This window comes from Mustela erminea, chromosome 1, assembly GCF_009829155.1.
Source record: "Mustela erminea isolate mMusErm1 chromosome 1, mMusErm1.Pri, whole genome shotgun sequence".
In the NCBI taxonomy this organism is placed as follows: domain Eukaryota; kingdom Metazoa; phylum Chordata; class Mammalia; order Carnivora; family Mustelidae; genus Mustela; species Mustela erminea.
Genome location: NC_045614.1, coordinates 152,984,294 through 153,004,453, shown reverse-complemented (window position 1 = coordinate 153,004,453; position 20,160 = coordinate 152,984,294). Strand labels below are relative to the sequence as shown.

At 52.6% G+C, this 20,160-nt stretch overlaps 1 long non-coding RNA gene across 2 annotated transcripts in view; it reads left to right on the top strand.

The window, feature by feature from the left end:
* The window catches only part of LOC116593309, a 43,753-nt gene extending 27,199 nt beyond the window's left edge, over positions 1-16,554 (top strand). The window contains exons 2-4 of one of the 2 annotated variants that reach the window (XR_004286860.1): positions 6,123-6,245; positions 7,088-7,213; positions 14,224-16,554. This is a non-coding gene — a long non-coding RNA (uncharacterized LOC116593309). Of the gene's footprint in view, positions 1-6,122; positions 6,246-7,087; positions 7,284-14,223 lie in introns of those variants that run through there. The other variant, XR_004286861.1, reaches the window with a different exon arrangement.
* Positions 16,555-20,160: the final 3,606 nt, after the last annotated feature.

Here is a 20,160-nt window from a genome sequence, read left to right as displayed (position 1 = left end):
GCTTCGTTCTTATGTCCTCGTTGTGTGTTTTGTGGGTTTTGTCCTTTCTGTATTCCTGGGTTAGAGTCCCAGGGCGGTGACTGGCAAATACGCCCTGGCGGACGCGCTATAGGGTTGCCAGTGGGCCGACGGAGACGTCTTACAGCACTCCCAGCAGGGCGCCAGTGTGTGGCCTGAATGGCCACCCAATAGCCAGACAATTCTCACAAGCTTTCTGCCCAATTGATGCCGATTTTGGCAGAAAGCTCATGAGAATTGGCCAGAAAACCCAGCCTAACTCACTTCCAGTGTTTGGGGGCTTCAGGGGAGCCTCCTGGGCCCAGCCCGGGGTCCCAAGTGGTCACGGCCTGAACCCAGCAAGAAAGCCCTCTACAAGCCAGGCTCGCATGAGAACACATCCCTCTACTGAGACCCCTGGTGTGCCCACCCCAATGCTGGCAGATGGGGTCTGCCATGTCCATAGCCCCTCGCCCTAGCCCTCGGTTGGGTTTTCAGGCTTCCGTTCCCAAGGGCCTGTCCCTCGAGTCCTCCAGATTGAGGACCCATGAGCTACACTCCAGGACTCCGCTTGCCACCCCAGAGGAAACCGTGCCCTTCTGAGCTGCACAAAACCCTCAGAGCAAGGGAAACCTGATGCGCCCCCTGAGGCCACCCCACACAGGCCCAAAAATGGAGGCTGATGCTCAGCCAGAATCCCTCCCTCAACTCTGCTCTAGAAAGCTCCTCTGTGCGGGGGCCCATGGGGGAGCCACGTGGGCCTGGCCTGTGTTCCGGGATGGCCACAACATGCACCTAGCAGGAAAGCGCTCCAGGCTGCGTGTGCCAGTGCGGCCCGAATCGCTGCCCAATGCCGGCCAATTCTCATGAGCTTTCTGCCCAAACCGATATCAATTTGAGCAGAAAGCTCATGAGAACCAGCCAGAAAACCCCCATCAAACTCATTTCTGGTGGCATTGGATCCACAGGGCCACCGCCTGGGGCTATCCTGGGGTCCCGAGTGGTTGTGGCCCAAACCCAAAGAGAAAGCCCTCTATGAGCCAGGCACACTTCAGGCCAATGCCTCTCCCTACTCAGCCTCTTGTAATGAGGTGACCACCCCAATGCTGGTGGATCGGACATGCCATACCCCTAGGCCCTGAGTTCAACCCTTAGTTGGGTTTTCAGGCTTCTTTCCCCAGGGACCTGTCCCTCAAGTCCTCCACATTGGGGACCCCTGAGCCACACCCCATGACTCTGCCTGCCACCCAGGAGGAAACCATGCCATTTGGAGCTGCGCAAAACCCTTGAGAGCAGAAAAAACTGCATGCCCCCACTGAGGCCACCCCCACCTTTGTCACCCCACCAGGTCACGAACACGGAGGCTGATGCTCAGCCAGAACCCCTTCTCTCAACTGTGTCCCTGGGAAGCACCCCTGGCAGGGTACCTCATGGGAGCCACCTGGGCCCCACCCCTGTTTCTGGATAGCCACAACATGCACCTAGCGAGAAAGCACTCTAGACCACGGGCACCAGCATGGCCCAAATTGCCACCCAAAGCCAGCCAATTCTCACAAGCTTTCTGCCCATATCAGTGTCGATTTGGGCAGAAAACTCGTGAGAATTGGCTGGAAAACCCCCGGCGAACTCGCTTCCTGGGGTGCATGTCTGCAGGGCCACCATCTGGGCCTAGCCTGGGGTCCCGAGTGGTCGCAGCTGAAATCCTATGAGAACGCTCTCTATGAGCCAGGCGCACACAAGTCCAAGGCCTCCTGCTACTCAGCCCCCTGGGGTGACTGCCTTGGCACCGGCAGATTGGCCCTGCCATGCCCAGGCCTTAACAGAAACCCTAGTTTTGGTTTTCAGACTTCCATTATAAGGGTCCTGGCCCCCAAGCTCCCCAAATAAAGGACCTCTGAGTGACAACCCAAGACTCTTCATGCCACACAGTAGGAAACCGTGCCATCTGGAGCTGCCCTGAACCCTCAAAAGGGGAGAAAACTGCATACCACCCTAAAGCTACCCTGACCACCAGTGGCCCCCATGACCATAAAGCCAGATTCTTGTGACACTGGACATATGCCCTCAACTCATCCCTGAGGGCAGCCCCGCCTCAAAGCCAGCAGATAGGGCCTGCAATGATCCTAAGCCCTAACCCGAACCCTAGTTTGGGTTTTCAGGCTTATACTCCAAGGGTCCTGACCCCCAAACCCCCTGGATTAAGGACCCCTCAGTGACACCCCAGGAATCCGCCCTCCACGCAGATGGAAAACATGCTGTCTGGAGCTGCGCTGAACCCTCAGAAGGAGAGAAACCTGCATGTTCCCCTAAAGCCACCCCTACTGTTGGCAGCACCCCGGCAATAACCCTGATTCTTCAGGGTAACCAGATGAATGTCCTAGACTCAGCCCTGAGGGGAGCCCATCTCAATGCCATCAAATTGGACCTGCCATGTCCCTAGGCCCTAACCCTAAACCTAGGTGGGGTGTACAAGCTTCCATACCCAGAGGCCTGGCCCCCAAGCCCACCAGATTGGGGATGGCTGAGACTCACACCAGCACTCTGCTGGACTCCTAGGGTGAAATGGTGCCATTTGGAGCTGCACAGAAACCTCAGAGTGGAAACCTGTATGCCACCCGAGGCAACCCCCAGCATCTGTGCCTCCCTGGACACAAACCTGGAATCCAATGTGCCACCTGACACCTGCCCTCAACTTAGCCCACCATGAAGCCCACCTCAGCACCAGCAGATCAGGCCTTCCATGCTCCTAGGCCCTTATCATACCCCTAGTTTTGGTTTTCAGGCTTCCATTCCAAGAGGTCTGGCCCCCACGTTCACGTTTCCCGGATTAAGGACCACTGAGCAACACCAAAGGACTCCACCCACCACGCAGGAGGAAACCTTGTGGCTTAGAGCTGCTCCAAATCCTCAGAGGGGGAAAAACCTGCAAGCCCCCCTTAAGTGACCCCCACCATGAGTGGCCCCCAGGGCCATAAAGCCGTATTCCGCTGTGCCACTGGATGCACGCCCTCAACTCAGCCCTGAGGGGAGCACGCATCAGCGCTGGCACATTGGCCCTGCCATGCCCTTAGGCCCTAACCCTAACCCTGGGTGGGGTGTACAGGCTTCTATGCCCAGAGGCCTGTCCCCCAACCCCACCATTGGGCACCACTGAGACTCATGCCGGCACAGATTAAGGACACCTCAGTGACAACCCAGGACTGCGCCCACCACACAGGAGGAAACCGTGCCGTTTGGAGCTCTGCAGAAACCTCAGAGTGGGAGAAATCTGCATGCCACCCTGAGGTCACCCCCAGCTTCTGTGGCCCCCCTGGACACAAACTCAGAGTCTGATGTGCTATCTGACGCCCACCTGAGGTCACCTACCAGGGAGCCCCCCTCAGCACTGGCAGATCGAGCCTGCCATGCCCCTTGGCCCTTATCATAACTCTAGTTTCTGTTTTAGGCTTCCATCCCAAGAGGTCTGGCCCCCAAACTCCCCAGATTAAGGACCCCTCTATGACAACCGGGAAATCCAACCACCAGGCAGGGGGAACCGTGCCACTTGGAGCTCCACAGTTCCCTCAGAGAGGGACAAACCTGCATGTCCCTCTAAAGCCACCTCCACCATCAGCAGTCACCCTGGCCAGAAACCCTGATTCTACCACACTGCCAGACATACTCTCTCAACTCAACCACAAGGGAAGCCTGCTTTAGTACCAGCAGATTGGGCCTGCCATGCCCCAATGCCGTAACCCTAACCCTAAGTTGTGTTTTCAGGTTTCTTTCCCCAGGGGTCTGTCCCCCAAGCTCTCTAGATTGGGAACCCTGGAGCCACACAGTAGGATTCTGCCTGCACCCAGCAGGAAACCAGTCCATTTGGAGCTGCACAGAACCCTCAGAGCTGTAGAAACCTGCATGACCCCCTGAGGACTCCCTCATGTTCTGTAGCTACAAACCCAGAGCCTGAACACCATCCTCAACTCCTCAACTCAGCTCCTCAGGGAACCCCTGTCCAGACCAGCAGTTCGGGCCTGCCATGCCCCTACCTCAGCTCTCCTCAAGGACCCCTGTCAGCTCTAGACAGACCTGGAACTTCCCTGCCTGCTGCAAAGCTCTGGGATCCCCGCCCCCTCTTCTTCTCAATTTACACTGGCCCAAGGCTTTCATAAGAAAGAGGGAAAGCTACCTCCTGAATGCTTAAAACCTCCTTTCCTCTTCTGCCATGTTTCTCTCCACCTACCTTTGTACCTGGGCAAACTGGAAGTAACATATCAATGGAACATGTACAAGTTCTGAGATCTTAAGCCTTCATGGCAGCTTTCTGAGGGCTCCTTATGCAATAAGAACCTAGCGTATCCTACCACAGTGTGTTAAAAAATGATCATCTACAGAACAGGAGAGCAAAAATCACTCCATTTTTACCTCACTTTTTGTGAAGCAGAACATGGTCTTCTTCTTTTCTTCACTGACTTCAATTCCAATTGGTTTCCATGCAGTGTTACTTCCTTTGCTTCAGGGGTAGGATTTCATGATTCCTCACCTGCATAGAACACCCAGAGCTCATCACAGAAAGTAGCCATCACCCATTTAACCCTTCCCCCCTACACCCCTGCCCTCTAGCAACCCTCAGTTTGTGCTCTAAGGTGGAGTCTGTTTCCTCATTGGCCTCTCATTCTACCCCCACTATGTTTGTCTGTTTTCCTTCTAAAATTCCATAGGACTCAAGTCATAGGCTATTGTCTTCTCTTACTGATTTTGTTGAGCTAATTCCACTTTAGATCCATCCACATCCTTGCAGATGGTGGAAGATTGCATTCTTGCAGAAGATTCCATTCTTTTTGAGCCTGGCTCCCATTCCATTTAGAAGATGTGGGAGATTATATATATATATATATATATATATATATATATATATATATATATACACACATACACACACACACACATATATATACATATATACACATACATATACATGTATGTGTACATATACATATATACATATATATAATCACTCATCAGTCAATCGACATATCGACATTGGGACTCCCTCCCTAGTTTTGCTGTGGTTTATAATGCTACTGTAAATATCACGGTTCTTGTACCCCCATTGAATGTGCATTTTTGTGCCCTTTAGGGAAACACCTAAGAGTGCATTTGCTGGATCCTAGGGTTGTTCAGTTCTTAGTTTTTGGAGGAATCACCACACTCTTTTCCAGAATGGCTGCAACAACCCGCATGCCCACCGACAGTGGAGGAGGGCTCCACTTTAAGCAGAACATTTCCTGCTAGCAATTTCCTAAGGAGGTAGTGGAAAACCCGTGGGATAACCTGACTCACCCAGCGTCGGGCAAGCAGCCACAGAAATTTACCCCAGGGTTCCTGACACCAAACCCCATGAAGCCACCAGAATGCATCTATCCAGGGGAATTCCCAAAGATTCTCCTTCTGACTTCACCAACCATGAAACTGCAGAGAAAATACAGCATGTCCAACTCTCTAGATGATCCACTGAGTGAAACTAGGAAGTCAGGCTTCCCTTTAAAATCATCCAAGGCTCCTAGGGATACTTTTGAATTTCCCCTCTGCCCTCATTGGAACTCTTTGAATGAAAAGACAAATCCATCAGGATCCATCACCTTTGACAAAAGAGGAGACATCACCCACGTCTCTATGTGACCACAAATAGCCACCTAACTGTAGATGCTGGCCATTCCACCACAGCCTAGGCCCAGTGGAATAAACACTGTTACATGAAGGAACACATTCTATATTCAAAACACACACTGAGTCAATCTCATCGTCCCTTCCAAATCCAAGGGATTGCCTAGGAAAGAGATGTTCCAAATACCTTTGTAAGCCAGAAATAAACGGAGAAAATGAGATCTCCTGCCAGATGCTCCCTGCAGGGAAACTCGGGAACTCTGGCACCCACTCTAGATGGCTGACTGCTGCTTCAGTGTGATTTTGTGGCTCCAGTGGAGACAAGAGAAAAGCCCAGGAGGTTTGGGATGAAAGAGAGTTTTACCTCCCATCCTGGCATGGATGTGACATTGTGCCCCATGGGCCTGCTGTTTTCTCTGAACGCTGACATCCTGGGACAAGGTGCATGACTGACTCAGAGGCTGTTTTCCAAACTTTAGGTCTCATGGAGCCAGAGTGAAGAAGGGTTGTCAGGTGGGGATAAGCAGGCACCTCCCACCTAAAGCCTGCACACCTGCTCCAATTCCTGGGAGAAGGAGAGACACATGCTTGTTTCTTAAGTGGTAATTAACTTCCTTCTAAAGCCAACCAGTGCCCTTCTCCTTTTTGGAGTAGCAAATATTCTCTTCAAACACTCAACTCCTCAGTTCCAAATGCACCATGAGTCAGGTTTGGTTCCCCCTGGCTCCAGACCCCCCACCAGGAGGCCCCATCTGCACCATCCTGACAGTCCATTACCACCAAACCTGGGGCCAGGGGGCACAATGCTGAGAGGGGGATAGCTCCAGAGGTTGTTCCCACCACTCTTGAGCCTGGAGAAACAGACACTAGACAGCTCACCAGTCCCTCCTGTAGAAACAAGCTGCAGTGCCTCACCTTTCAGGGTCTCTCACCCAGCACTTCACCACTACCCTCAGTGCCAACAGGATGCACTGACTCCTCTTCCAGCGTCTTTCCCACTGCAGCTCGCCACTGCCTCCAGTGGTGGCAAGCAGCATTGCCACGCCTTCCAGGGTCTCTCCCACCACCGCTCACCACTCCCTCCAGTGGCGCGAATGGGCACTGCCAGGCCTTCCACAGACTCAATGCAGCTCACAATCCCTCCACAGATCTAAAGCCAAACTGGCACTTCCCTCCAGATTGGGGACCTCTGGGCCACAATCCAGGAGTCCGCCTGCCACTCAGGAGGAAACTGTGCCATTTGAAGATGCGCAAAACCCTCAGAGCAGGAGAAACTTACATGCCCACCAAGATCACCGCCACCATCAGTGGCTCCCGGCCATAAAGTCGGATTCCGCCGCACCGCCAGATGCATGCCCTCAACTCAGCCATGAGGGGAGCCTGCTTCAGCACCATCAAATTGGGCCCCTAAGGCACTAATCATTACCCTATTTTTTGTTTTCAGGCTTCCATTCTGAGGGGCCTGGCTCCCAAGCCCCCCGGATTAACAACCACTGCATGACACTCCAGGACTCCGCCAGCCACGCAGTAGGAAACCATGCACTTGGAGCTGCGCCGAACCCTCAGAAGGGTAGAAACCTGCATGCCACCCTAAAGCCACACCCCACAATTGGTGGCCCCCAGCCATATAAAGTCGCGTTCTATCATGATGCCAGATGCATAACCTCAATTCACCTTGAGGGGACCTGCCTCAGCACCAGCAGATCAGGCCTGCCATGCCCCTAGGCCCTAATCCTAACCATAGGTGGGGTGTACAGTCTTCCGTGCCCAGAGGGCTGGCTCCCAAGCCCACTGGATTGGGGATGCCTGAGACTCATGCCGGCACTCCACCAGCTGCTTAGGGCACAATGGTGCTCTTTGGAGATGCACAGAACTCTCAGAGCCAGAGTAACCTGCATGCCCCCTCAGGCCACCCCCAGCATCTGCACCCCCACTGGACCCAAACCCAGACTCCGACACACCACCTGATGCCTACCCTCAACTCAGCCCATTGGATAGCCTGCCTCACCACCGGCTGATCAGGCCTGCCATGTCCCTAGTCCCTAACCCTAACCCTAGATTGGGTTTTTAGGCTTCCATTCCAAGAGGCCTGGCCCCCAAGTCCCAGGTTTAAGGACCTCTGAGTGACAATTCATGACTCCACCCACCATGCAGAGGAAATCTTGTGGTCTGGAGCTGCACCAAACCCTCAGAAGGGGAGAAAACTGCATGACCCCCTAGAGCCACCCCCACCATCGGCAGCCCCCCTGGCCATAAAGCCGGATTCCGCCTTGGCGCCAGATGCCAACTCAGCCCTGAAGGGAGCCTGCCTCAGTGCTGACAGATCAGGCCTGTAATGGCCCTAGGCCCTAACCCCCAGAAGGCTTCCTTTCTGAAGGGCCTAGCTCCCAAGCCCCCCAGATTAAGGACCCCTGAGCAATACTCTAGGACTCTGCCAGCCACGCGGTAGGAATCCATGCCATTTGGAGCTGTGCCGAACCCTCAGAGGGGGAGAAATCTGCATGCCCCCTAAAGCCACCCCCACGATTGGCGGCCCCCCAAGCCATAAAGCCGTATTCCACTGCGCTTCTGGGTGCATGCCCTCAACTCAGTCCTGAGGGGAGTCCACCTCAGCACCAGCAGATCGGGCCTGCCATGTCCCTAAGCCCTAAACATAACCCTAGTTTGGTTTTCAGCCTTCCATCCCAAGAGGCCTTGCACCCAAGCCCCCTAGATTAAGGAACCCTGAGTGACACCCCAGGACTCTGCCCTCCACAAGGCAGGAACCCGTGACTCTTGGCACTGTGCCAAACCCTCAGAGGGGGAGAAACCTGCATGCCCCCCTAAAGCCACTCCCACCATTGGCCACCCCACATCCATAAAGTTGGATTCTACCACACTGCCAGAGACATGCCCTCAACTCAGCCATGAGGAGAGCCTGTGTCAGCGCTGGCATATCAGGCCTGTAACGCCCATAGGCCCTAACCCTAACCCTAGTTTGGGTTTTCAGGCCTGGCTCCCAAGCCCGCCAGATTAGGGACCCCTGAGCCATACTGCAGGACTCTGTGTGGCATCCAGGAGGAAACTGTGCCCTTGGGAACTGCATGAAACACTCCTAGCAGGAGAAACCTGCATGACCACCTCAGGCCACCCTCACCTTTGGCGCCCGCTTCTGCTGAAAAAGGCTGGAGCCCAAGGCGAAGTCTAACACCTTAACTCAACTCTGCCCATCCCCCCACCCCCCAGGACTCAACTCTGAAAAGGGCCTCTGTGAGCCATGTGGGCCCAACTTGTGGTCTAGCATGGCCGCAACACACACCTAGCAAGAAAGCACTCTCAGCATGGGGCTGGCGTACAGCCTAAATCGCAGCCCAATGCTGGCCAATTCTCATGAGCTTTCCGCCCAAATCAATGTTGATTTGGGCGGAAAGCTCATGAGAATTGGCCGGAAAGCCCTCGCAAAATGGCTTCCGGTGGAGGGGGCCTTCTGGGGAGCTACCTGGGCCCTGCCCTGTGTAACGCATGGTGTCGCCCAAAGCCTAGAGGAAAGAGCTCTAAAGGGTGGGTGCATGTGCCACCCCAGCCCCCTTAGAATGCAGGCCAAACTCGCCCTCTACTCAGCCCCCCCACAGGGACCCGCACCAGCCCTGGCAGGTGGGGCCTGCCATGCCCCTAGGCCCATACCCTAACCCTGAGTTGGTTTCTCAGGCTTCCATCCCCAGCGGTCTGGTCCCTCAAACCCTTCAGATTGGGGACCCCTGAGCCACACCTAACAGGACTCTGCCTGCCACCCAGGAGAAAACCGTGCAGTTGGGAGCTGCGGGAAACAGTAAGAGGGGAAAAACAAACCTACATGCCCACCTCAGGCAACCCTCTCCTTCCACGCTCCCTTCTGCCAAAAAAAGCTGGAGCCTCACGCTAATGCGCACCCCCTCCCTCATCCCCCCCACCCCACCCCTCACCCCCCCGCCAGGGAGCTTTCTTCTGCAGGGCCCCTCAGGGAGCTGCGTGGGCCTGGCTCACAGGTTCACACAGACCCAACACACTCCTAGTGAGAAAGTACTCCCAGCGCAGCGCAAGAGCATTGCCTGAATCACGGCCCGGCGTTGGCTAATTCTCAGGAGTTTCTGCCCAAATGGATGTTGATTTGGGCAGAAACCTCCTGAGAGTTGGTCGGAAAGCCCCAGAAAACTCACTTCCAGTGTCAGGGCCTTCAGGGAAGCAGCCTGGGCCTGCCCAGGGTCCTGCATAGTATCACCTAAAGCCTGCAAGAAAGCACTCAAAACACCAGGTCCACGTACTGCCTGGGTGGCATCCGAATGCTGGCCACACCTGCCCTCTACTCAGCCCCCCCCCGCGGGAGCCCACCTCAGCACTGGCAGTTGGGGCCTGCCATGTCCCTAAGCCCAAACTCTAACCCTGGGTTGGGTTCTCAGGCTTCCATCCCCAGAGGCCTGGCCTGGCACTCAGGGCCTCCAGTTTGGGGACCTCTGAGCCATAACGCAGGACTCTGCCTGCCAGGAAAAAACCATTCCTTTGGAAGTTGTGGGAAACACTCAGAGCAGGAGAAACCTGCATGCCCACCTCAGACCACCCTCACCTTTGGTGCACCCTTCTGTCGAAAAACGCTGGAGCCTGATGCTATTGCTCACACCCTACCTTAACTGTGCCATGGGAGCTGTCCTCTGAGGGGTCCCTCAGGGAGCAGCATGGGCCCAGTTCACATTCTCAAAGGGCCACAACATACATCTAGAAAAAAAACAAAAAAACGTTCCCAGTACAGGCTGGCCGAATCACTGCCCAGCACTGGCCAATTCTCAGGAGGTTTCTGCCCCAATCGATGTCGAGAATTGGCTGGAAAGCCCCGGCGAACTCTATTCCAGCAGTGGGGGCCTTCAGGGGAGCCGCCTGAGTCGGGCCTGGGGTCCGACGTGGTGTTGCCGGAAGCCTGCAACAAAGCGCTCTAAAAGTAAGGTGTACTCCCATCACCACTGAATGTTGGCCAAACCCACCCTATACTCAGACACCTGGGGTTTCATTCTCAGCACTGGCAGATCGGGCCTGCCATGACCCTAGGCCCTATCCCGAACCCTAGATTGGGTTTTCAGGCTTCTGTCCACAGGGGTGTGTCCCCCAAGACCTCCTGATTCAGGACCCCGGAGCCAAACCCCAGGAGTTTGCTTGCCACCCAGATGGAAATTGTGCCATTTGGAGCTGTGCAGAACCCTTCAGAGCTGGAGAAACCTGCATGCCCCCCTGGGGACACCCCCACCTTCTGCAGCCCCCCCAGCTACAAACCCACAGTCTGACGTGCTGTCTGACCCTGCCCTCAACTCAGCACCCCAGGGAACCTGCCTCAGCACTGGCAGACAGGGTGTGCTATGCCCTTAGCTCAGCTCACCTCAGAGACCCGTCTGCTCTAGGCAGACCTAGAACTCCCGTCTGCCACAAAGCTCTGGGATCCCCCCTCCTTCTTCTAAAATTACACTGGCCCAAGGCTTTCAAGAGAAAGGGAAAAGACTACGTCCCCAATGCTTAACACCTCCTTTCCTCTTCTGTCCTATTTCTCTCCACTTACCTTTGTACCTGGGCAAACTGGAAGTAACATAGTGGAAAATGGACATGCTCTGAGATCTCAATCTTTGATGGCAGCTTTCTGAGGACCCATTATGCAATAAGAATCTAGCGTATCCTACCACAGTGTGTTTGAAAATGATCCTCCACAGAATAGGACAGTGAAAATCACTCCATTTGTACCTCACTCTTCATAAAAGCAGAACATGGTCTTCTTTTCTTCATTGACTTTAGTTCCAGTTGGTTTCCATGCAGTGTTACTTCCTTTGCTTCAGGGGTAGGATTTCGCAATTCCTCACCTGCATAGAACACCTCATCACAGCAAGTGCCCTCCCTAATAGCCATCACCCATTTAACCCTCCCCCCCACACCCCTGCCTGCTAGCAACCCTCAGTTTGTGCTCTAAGGTGGAGTCTGTTTCCTCATTGGCTTCTCTTTCTCCCCCCCATTATGTTCCTCTGTTTTCTTTCTGAAAATTCCACAGGACTCAAGTCATTGGGTACTGGTTTTTTCTTACTGATTTGCTTAGCTGAATCCACTCTAGATCCATTCCTGCAGATGGTAAGATTTCATTCTTTCTGAAGCTGGCTCCTATTCCATTGTGTATAGATATAGATATAGATATATAGATATGTATCTCCCACATCTTCTTTCTCCATTTTTCAGTGAATAGACATTGGGACTCCCTCCCTAGTTTTGCTATTGTTGATATTGCTGCTTTAAATACCACGATGCTTTTACCCCACTGAACATGCATTTTTGTGTCCTTTGGGTAAATACCTAGGAGTGCAATTGCTGGATCCTAGGGTTGTCCAGTTTTTAGCTTTTGGAGGAGTCACCATACTCTTGCAGAGTGACTGCAACAACCCACATGCCCACTGACGGTGCAGGAGGATTCTGCTTTAAGCAGAACATTTCTTGCCAGCAATTTACTAAGGAGGAAATGGAAAACCTGTGGGATAACCTGACTCACCCAGCATCAGGCAAGAAATTCACCCCAGGGTTCCTGACGCCAAGCCTCTTGAAGCCACTAGCATGCCTCTATCCAGGAGAATTCCCAAACTCTCCTTCTGACTTCACCAACCATGACATTTGGTGTCCCCAGCCCGAGTTCCCGGATGGCTGCAACACACACCTAGCCAGAAACTGCTCTCAACAGCAGGCGCAAGTGTGGCCTGAATTGCTGCACTACACTGGCCAATTCTCACCAGCTTTCTGCCGAAATCGATATTGATTTGGGCAGAAAGCTCAGGAGAATTGGCCGGAAACCCCTAGCAAACTCCTTTTCAGCTGTGCGGACCTTCAGGAGAGCCAACAGGGCCTGGCCCGAGGTCCTGAGTGGTCACGGCCTGAACTCTGTGAGGAAGCATTCTAAGAGCCAGGTGCACACATGGCCAAAACCTCCCTCTACTCAGCCCCCTGGGATGCCAGTCTTAGTACTGGCAGATCAGATCTGACATGCCCCTAGCCCCTAACCTGAACCCTAGGTTAGGTTTTCAGGCTTCTGTCCCCAGGAGCCTATCCCACAAACCCTCTGGATTGGGGTCCCCTGAGCCATACCACAGGACTCGGCCTGCCACCCAGGGGGCAACATACCATTGGAGCTGCGCAAAACCCTCATACCCAGAGAAACCTACATGCCCCCCTTGGGCCACCCCTACCTACAGCAACCCCCTTGAATATCACACACCCTCCCATATCACAGACCCCAGGGAGCTTGCCTCCGTGGGGGCCCTCAGGGGAGTTGTATGGACCCGGCTTGTGGACCACATGGCCACAACAGGCACCTAGCAAGAAAGTACTCCCAACACCAGGCAGGTGCCCAGCCCAAGTCACCACCTAACACCAGACAATTCTCACAAGCTTTCTGCCAAATTGATGTTGATTTGGGCCGAAAACTCGTGAGAATTCGCTGAAATCCCCAGAAGAACTTGCTCCCGGCAGTGGAGCGCCTTCGTGGGAGCCACCTGGGCCTAGCCCTGGGTTCTGTTTTGTCATGGACCGAAGCCTGCAAGAGAGTGCTCTAAACACTGGGTGCACACGTGGCCCGAATCTCCTCCAAACACCTACCAAACCTTGCTCTCCTCAGACCCCTGGGGAGCCCACCTCAGCACCAGCAGGTGAGCCCCCCATGCCCCTTGGCCTGAAACACAACCCTGAGTTGGGTTCTCAGGTTTCTGTCCCCAGAGTCCTGGCCCTGAAGCCCCCTAGATTGGGGACCTCTAAGTCACACCCCAGGAGTCCACCTGGCCCCAGGAGGAAACAGTGCCCTTTGTGCACAGAACTCTCAGAACGGGAGAAACTGCATGCCCCCCTGAGGCCACCATGAACGTTGGCAGCCCCCCTGGCCACAAACCCAGAACCTGATGCCCCATGTGAACACAGCCCTCCATTAACCTCCCTGGCGATCCCACCTCAGTACCCACAGATCTTTCCTGTACTGCCAGACTCTCATGGGACTCTTCATGGGGCATATTCTGGGAACAACGGTCATGCCAGGGCCACAGAAACCTTTGTCACTGGGTATAAAGAGACTCTGGGATGTCAATGGAGTGCCAAGCCATAGGCCATCTCAGAGTTTGTCTGCAAAGACACAGTTAATAGGAAACCCAGATACTGATAGAGGGCAGAGGAAGATGGTAAAAGCTAGGCTTTTTATTGCCTAGGCCAGGCCCATGGCAGTGCCACAGAGGACCCAGGAAGCCAGGTGCCCCATAACATTACTGAGGGTTCAATCAGACTTGTCCTGAAGCCCACAAATGAGAGATCCTCCACTAACTCAGAAGAACCTTAAGTGTGCTCATGGTCTTGGCCTGAATAAGATGCCCATCAGTATGGTATATAACCCTCCAGATCTACCCACAAGGCAGTGAGGACTGACTCAGCCAAACAATACCTACGTTGAATTCAACCAGACAAACGTGTTGGGGGAAGCTCGAGGCTGACTGAGAAATGGGGGGAGAAGGAGGGAATTCCTGAGGCATTAACTTTTGGCCAATCTCACTATCATCTTTCTTTCCATTCAAGTACAGGGGCTGGGGTCAGGAAGGATAGATCCCAGTGTCTTCCCACTCTGCCACTGGAAAGAAAGAGCCCTCTCCCCCATCATCCAAAATGTTGCAGATCTGGGGTGTCAGAAACTACGACCCATGGGCTAATTGGACCTCCCCCACCCCCGTATTCTTGCAATCAAGTGTGTCTGGAACACTAGTTATGGATGGTCTGTGGCTGCTTTCAAGCCCCAATGCAAGAGTGGAGTCATCACATGGACGGCAACACCTAACTGAAAATTTTTACAGAAGACATTACAGAAAAGTCTGTGCCGATCCCTGGTCTCAAAGATCCTAGGATCATGTCCCTTCTTTGAGGAGAACATAGCACCTTCTGGGTCAAATCTAATTTCTTCACCCCCAGAGGCAAGGGATGCCATCCTTTTAGCCACAACACCATCTCCATCCTCCTCTACTGACACCTTGAACAGCATGTCTACAGGTCTGCCGCCCTATGGGAATTCACTGTCATTTCCATGGTAGTGATGCTCAGAAACGGAGGTGTAACTGTGAACTTGTGAGGGTGAGCGTGTGTTTCCTCTTTTGTAGCCACAGTGTGCAAGGAGAATACAATATAGCAGCATGCATTCTGCTCCACAGGAATGCCACACAATGTGGTTGAATAATGATCTCAGAAGGAAGCCACCTTCATAGAACAAGCTTCATCTGGGAGGACTCCCAAGTCCCTTGTCCTTGACACTAGGTTCCACCAAGGCTGAGGGCACACAGAGGGACAGAGACTCCCCCTGCCCATTGGGCTTTTGAAGGACGCCTGCTATTCCAGGACAAAAAGATCCCAAAGCCATTCATCCACCTGCCATCCAGCCAGGTATCTGTGAGATCTACTTCAAGGAAAAAAGACAGCCTGAGAGACAACAAATGACAGCCATGTGTGACAGGAGTCATGACATGGGACACTCAGGAGGACTTGGGGTGTGCAGGGTTGGACAGACCCAGGGGTAGGGGGACAGGGAATGCTCCAGGAGGGTGATCACAGCTGTGTCACTATTTGGGATGCTCGGGAGGACTGGGAGTATGCAGGGTTGGCAAGACCTGGGGGAAGGGAGACCAGGGGTGCTCCAGGAGGATGTCACAGCTGTGCCCTTGGGTGGCTGCACAGGTCAGTGTGACTGGGCATTGGCCAGACTGGAAATGACAGCGTGGGTGAGGGGCAGTGTCCCTAAACTGTCTTCTGCAAGTCAACAGTTCGGTAACAAGATTTCTTTCAATGCGATTTCATGTTACATGTGTCCGTGAGTCCTTAAAGCTGATTGTGTAGAACATGAAGTATGTAGTTGGCCATTGCTTTCAAACCTGAGGTGCCGGGCGTGGAGCACACTTGATCTTTCTTTTGCCGGCTTTCAGAGTAGGATGACTTTTCCCACCTTCCTCTCTGACCCCAGGACAAGGAACAAAGGCAACACAGATCAACACTTTGCAAGATCAACAGAAATCTGCAAACCCAAGATCTCACAGGAGCTAAGGGTTCAGGACCAGGGTGGCAGAAAGGGGAGGCTGATAAAAAGGAACGAAGGCAATGTGTCATATGCCTGTGAGCTGGCCCACTTCTCTACCGATCGGAAGCAAGCCATGCCTAGTAGGAGGGAGTCCCACCTGCACCTGGCCTGTCTGTTTATTGCCCTTGAGCAGAGTGGAGGATGGGCTGAGTGGGGTGTGGCTGTCGGGGGTAGATGGCCAGCTGGCCACAGAAGCTACCTGCCAAGTCCCTAGAGGACCAGCTGCTGGTCCTCAGCTAAGATGAAACAATCATTATATGTAGTGACCTATTTCTAGGGACAGGTCATGTGCTCAGTACCTTGGTGACTGTATCTTCTCCCACTGTATTTTTTAAAACCCCTTAGGCAGGTAAGATTGCCCTACAAAAAGGTTCCATAGTTAATGAATGTAGCTTGACCTTGACCCTAACCCTAATATCTAGTGAAGATGTACTCGATTTAGAACATTGCTTGTAAATTAAAGGATGGTTTTTAGGAGCTAAGGACTCCAGGGCCCAACCTTCTTCTGTCTTATTCTCCCTTGAATCCCGTAAATGGGAACCCATTTGGCCACGTGCTATCAGGAGAGTGGCCACACGGGAGCAGCAGTGAGGAAACAGCGCCCCAAACACCAAGGGGAAGCCCATTCTTCCTTCATCCTGTCAAGCCTTGTTCCTTCAATGTTTACAGGTCATTGTATAGATGACAAAAAGTGGGACTTTGTTGAATTTCTTAAAGAGCAAACTAATTCGTTCAACCTGTTAAGAAGAGAAGATGCTTTCTAAAATCTTGAGCTTGGGGGCACCTGGGTGGCTCAGTGGGTTAAAGTAAAGCCTCACCTTCAGCTCAGGTCATGATCCCAGCGTCCTGGAATCAAGCCCTGCATCGGGCTGTCTGCTTAGCAGGGAGTCTGCTTCCTCCTCTCTCTCTGCCTGCTGCTCTGCCTACTTGTGATCTCTGTCTGTCAAATAAATAAATAAAATCTTTGGAAAATAAAATAGGGCCACCTGGGCGGCTCAGTGGGTTAAAGCCTCTGCCTTCAGCTCTGGTCGTGGTCTCAGGGTCCTGGGATCAAGCTTCGCATCAGGCTCTCTGCTCAGTGGGGAGCCTGCTTCTCCCTCTCTCTGTCTGCCACTCTGCCTACTTGTGATTTCTCTCTGTCAAATAAACAAATAAAATATTTTTAAAACATAAAAAATAAAATAAAATCTTGGGCTTGGAGAGCATGAAGGCCCAGGGGGCTGGGAAAGGGCTACATAACTACGGAATCTGCTCAGGTCTACTTAGGAAACAAGGATGATTTCTATTCCACTTCTTTTCAGGAAGAATTTGTGTCAACTACCAGTACTGAAGCCACACCAATAAAATAGTGCAAAATAGTGCAGCTCAGAGGAAAACAAAGAAGAATCAACAGTCCCCAGAAGCATAGAAAGAGCCACACCCAGGAATCAAGAAGACAGACCACTAAGGCTCAGTTCAGGCCAATTTGCATTTCTGTAGATCCTCTGGAGCTAGAATGTCCCCAGGGCCCCAGAGGTCCTGGGTCAGGTAGAGCACACACCCTGATGCTGGCCTGTTGGAACCTGTGACAAGCCTCCTGGTCCCTTCCTCCACGAGACACCCCTGATGACTCCAGCCTGCTTCTTGGAACTTCCATTCACCTCCCTGACCTGACCCCATCATTCATTTTTCCCATCACTGCCATCATAGAGAGTACCTTGAACTAATTCCTACTCTGTCAAATGTTTAAATGCTTTTTATCATATTTGCTGTGAAATGGTAGCTTACATCATCTTCTCTGATGTAGAATTCCTTGTCGCATTGCCTGACTTCGCTGTGCCCTCACAGTGTCATGGGGTTAGTGTCCTGGGCAAGGTCCTCACTAAACCGACTCAGTGGTTGCAGTCAGCGAAGGCCTGGCCCAGGCACTGCTATTTGTGTGCAAGAAAGGCAAGCATAGCCAAAACCTTGGTTTGGGTTCAGAGTTGCTCATGGCACATCAGATGACGTGAGTGCACACCCTGAAGAGACTGGCTAGTCCAGTGCTGCCCTTGGGAATATCCATGGAACAGCCATTGTGTCCCCTGGGGGAACTCCATAGGAGCGGGGACTATGGGAGTCAGAATCCATCTTGGAGACTGCCCCGCACTTCCTAGGAGTTCATTCCATAGTCTAGAATGAATCAATTCATCTTAAAATATTTCCTCATTTTAGAGAGGAAGAGCCTCCTCTGCTTGGGAGGGAGCCTGCTTCCTCCTCTCTCCCTCTGCCTGCCTCTGCCTACTTGTGATCTCTGTCTGTCAAATAAATAAATAAAATCTTAAAAAAAAAAAAAAGGAAGGAAAGGAAGAGCTTCAAGCTCTGATGAAGGGACTCTCCTAGGTCATATTGGCAATCAGCAAAAGAGCCAGACTGAGATGGGAGATGGCCTCTAGCATATCCCCCAGAGTGGCTTTAGCTAGAGCCGCAATCACCCATTGATCTTTCCTGGACTCCCAGACTTTCCTGGGAATTTTCATGGGGCATATTCTGGGAACAAAGGTCATGTCAAGGCCACAGAAACCTCTGACACTGGTCATAACGAGACTCTGTGATGACAGTGGAGCCCCAAGCTGTGGACCCTCTCAGAGCCTGTCTGCAAAAACATGGTTGGTGGGAAACCCAGATGCTGACAGAGGGTAGAGGAAGATAGAAAAAGCTAGGCTTCTCCTTCATTGATGGTACAAGAGGCCAGGTGCTCCATAACATTGCTGAGGGCTCAATCAGACTCTTCCTGAAGCCCACACATGAGCACACACATTTGCCCTGAAGCAACACAAAATGAGCATCCATGTGGTATAGAACCCACAAGATATACCCACCAGGCAATGGGAACTAACTCAGCCAAACAATACCTACATGGAATTCAACCACAGACAAACGTGTTGTGGGAAGCTTGGGGCCTGCAGAGAAATGGTGGGGGAGCAGAATTCCTAAGGCCTTCATTGTTGGCCAATCTATCATCTTTTTTTCCCTTTCATATGCAGAGGCCTGGGTCAAGCAGGATAGGACCCAGTGTCTTCCTACTCTGCCACGAGAAAAGTGTTCGCCAATCATGTTGCAGATCTGGGGTTTGGAAAACTTCCAGCCATGGGCCAAATGGACTTCCCCCCATATTCTCACAATCAAGTGTGTCTGGAACATTAGTTATGGATGTGGATGGTCTGTGGCTGCTTTCAAGCCACAGTGCAAGACACCACATGGACTGCAACACCTAACAGAAAATCTTTACAGAAGACTTCCCAGAAGAGTCTGTGCCAATCCCTGGTCTCAAAGATCTTAGGATCATGTCCCTTCTTTGAGAAGAATGTAGCATAGTCTGGATCAAATCTAATTTCTTCACCCTCAGAGGCAAGGACTGCCATCCTTTTAGCCACAATGCCATGTCCATCCTCCTCCACTGACACCTTGAACAGCATGTCTACAGGTCTGCTGCCCAATGGGAATTCACTGTTGTTTCCATGGTAGTGATGCTCAGAAACGGAGATGTAAGTGTGAACTTGTGAGGGTGAGCGTGTGTTTCCTCTTTGGTAGCCACAGTGTGCAAGGAGAACACAATACAGTAGTGTGCATTCTGTCCCAACTTCATCTGGGAGGACTCCAAAGTCCCTTGTCCTTGACACTAGGTTCTACCAAGGCTGGGGCCACACAGAGAGACAGAGACTCCCCCTGCCCATCAGGCTGTTGAGGGATGCCTGCTGTTCCAGGACCAAAGATCCCAAAACCATTCCTCCACCTGTCATCCAGCCAGACACCTGTGAGAGAGATCCACTCAGAGTAGAATGGACAGACCGAGAGACAACAAATGATAGCCTTGTTTGACAAGTGCCATGACAGGGGACACTCAGGAGGACTGGTGGTGTGCAGGACTGGCCAGACCTGGGGGTAGGGGGACAGGGAACACTCCAGGAGGGTGATCACAGCTGTGTCATGACAGGGGATGCTTGGGAGGACTGGGGGTGTGCAGGGTTGGCCAGACTGAGGGGTAGAGGGACAAAGGGTGCTCCAGGAGGATGTCACAGCTGTGCCCTTGGGTGGCTACATGTGTCAGTGTGACGGGGCATTGGCCAGACTGGAAATGACAGCGTGGGTGAGGGGCGGTGACCCTAAACTGTCTCTTGCAAGGCAAAAGTTCAGTTATGAAATTTCTTTCAGTACACTTTCATGTCACATGCATCCGTGAGTCCCTAAAGCTGACTGTGTAGAATATGTAGTACATAGTGCACCATTGCTTTCAAACCTATGGTGCTGGTGGCAGAGCACATTGATCTTTCTTTGGGCGGATTTCAGAGTCAGATGACTTTCCCCACCTTCTTCTCCAACCCCAGGACAGGGAACAAAGGCAATACAGTCGAAATGTCAACACTTTGAAATGTCAA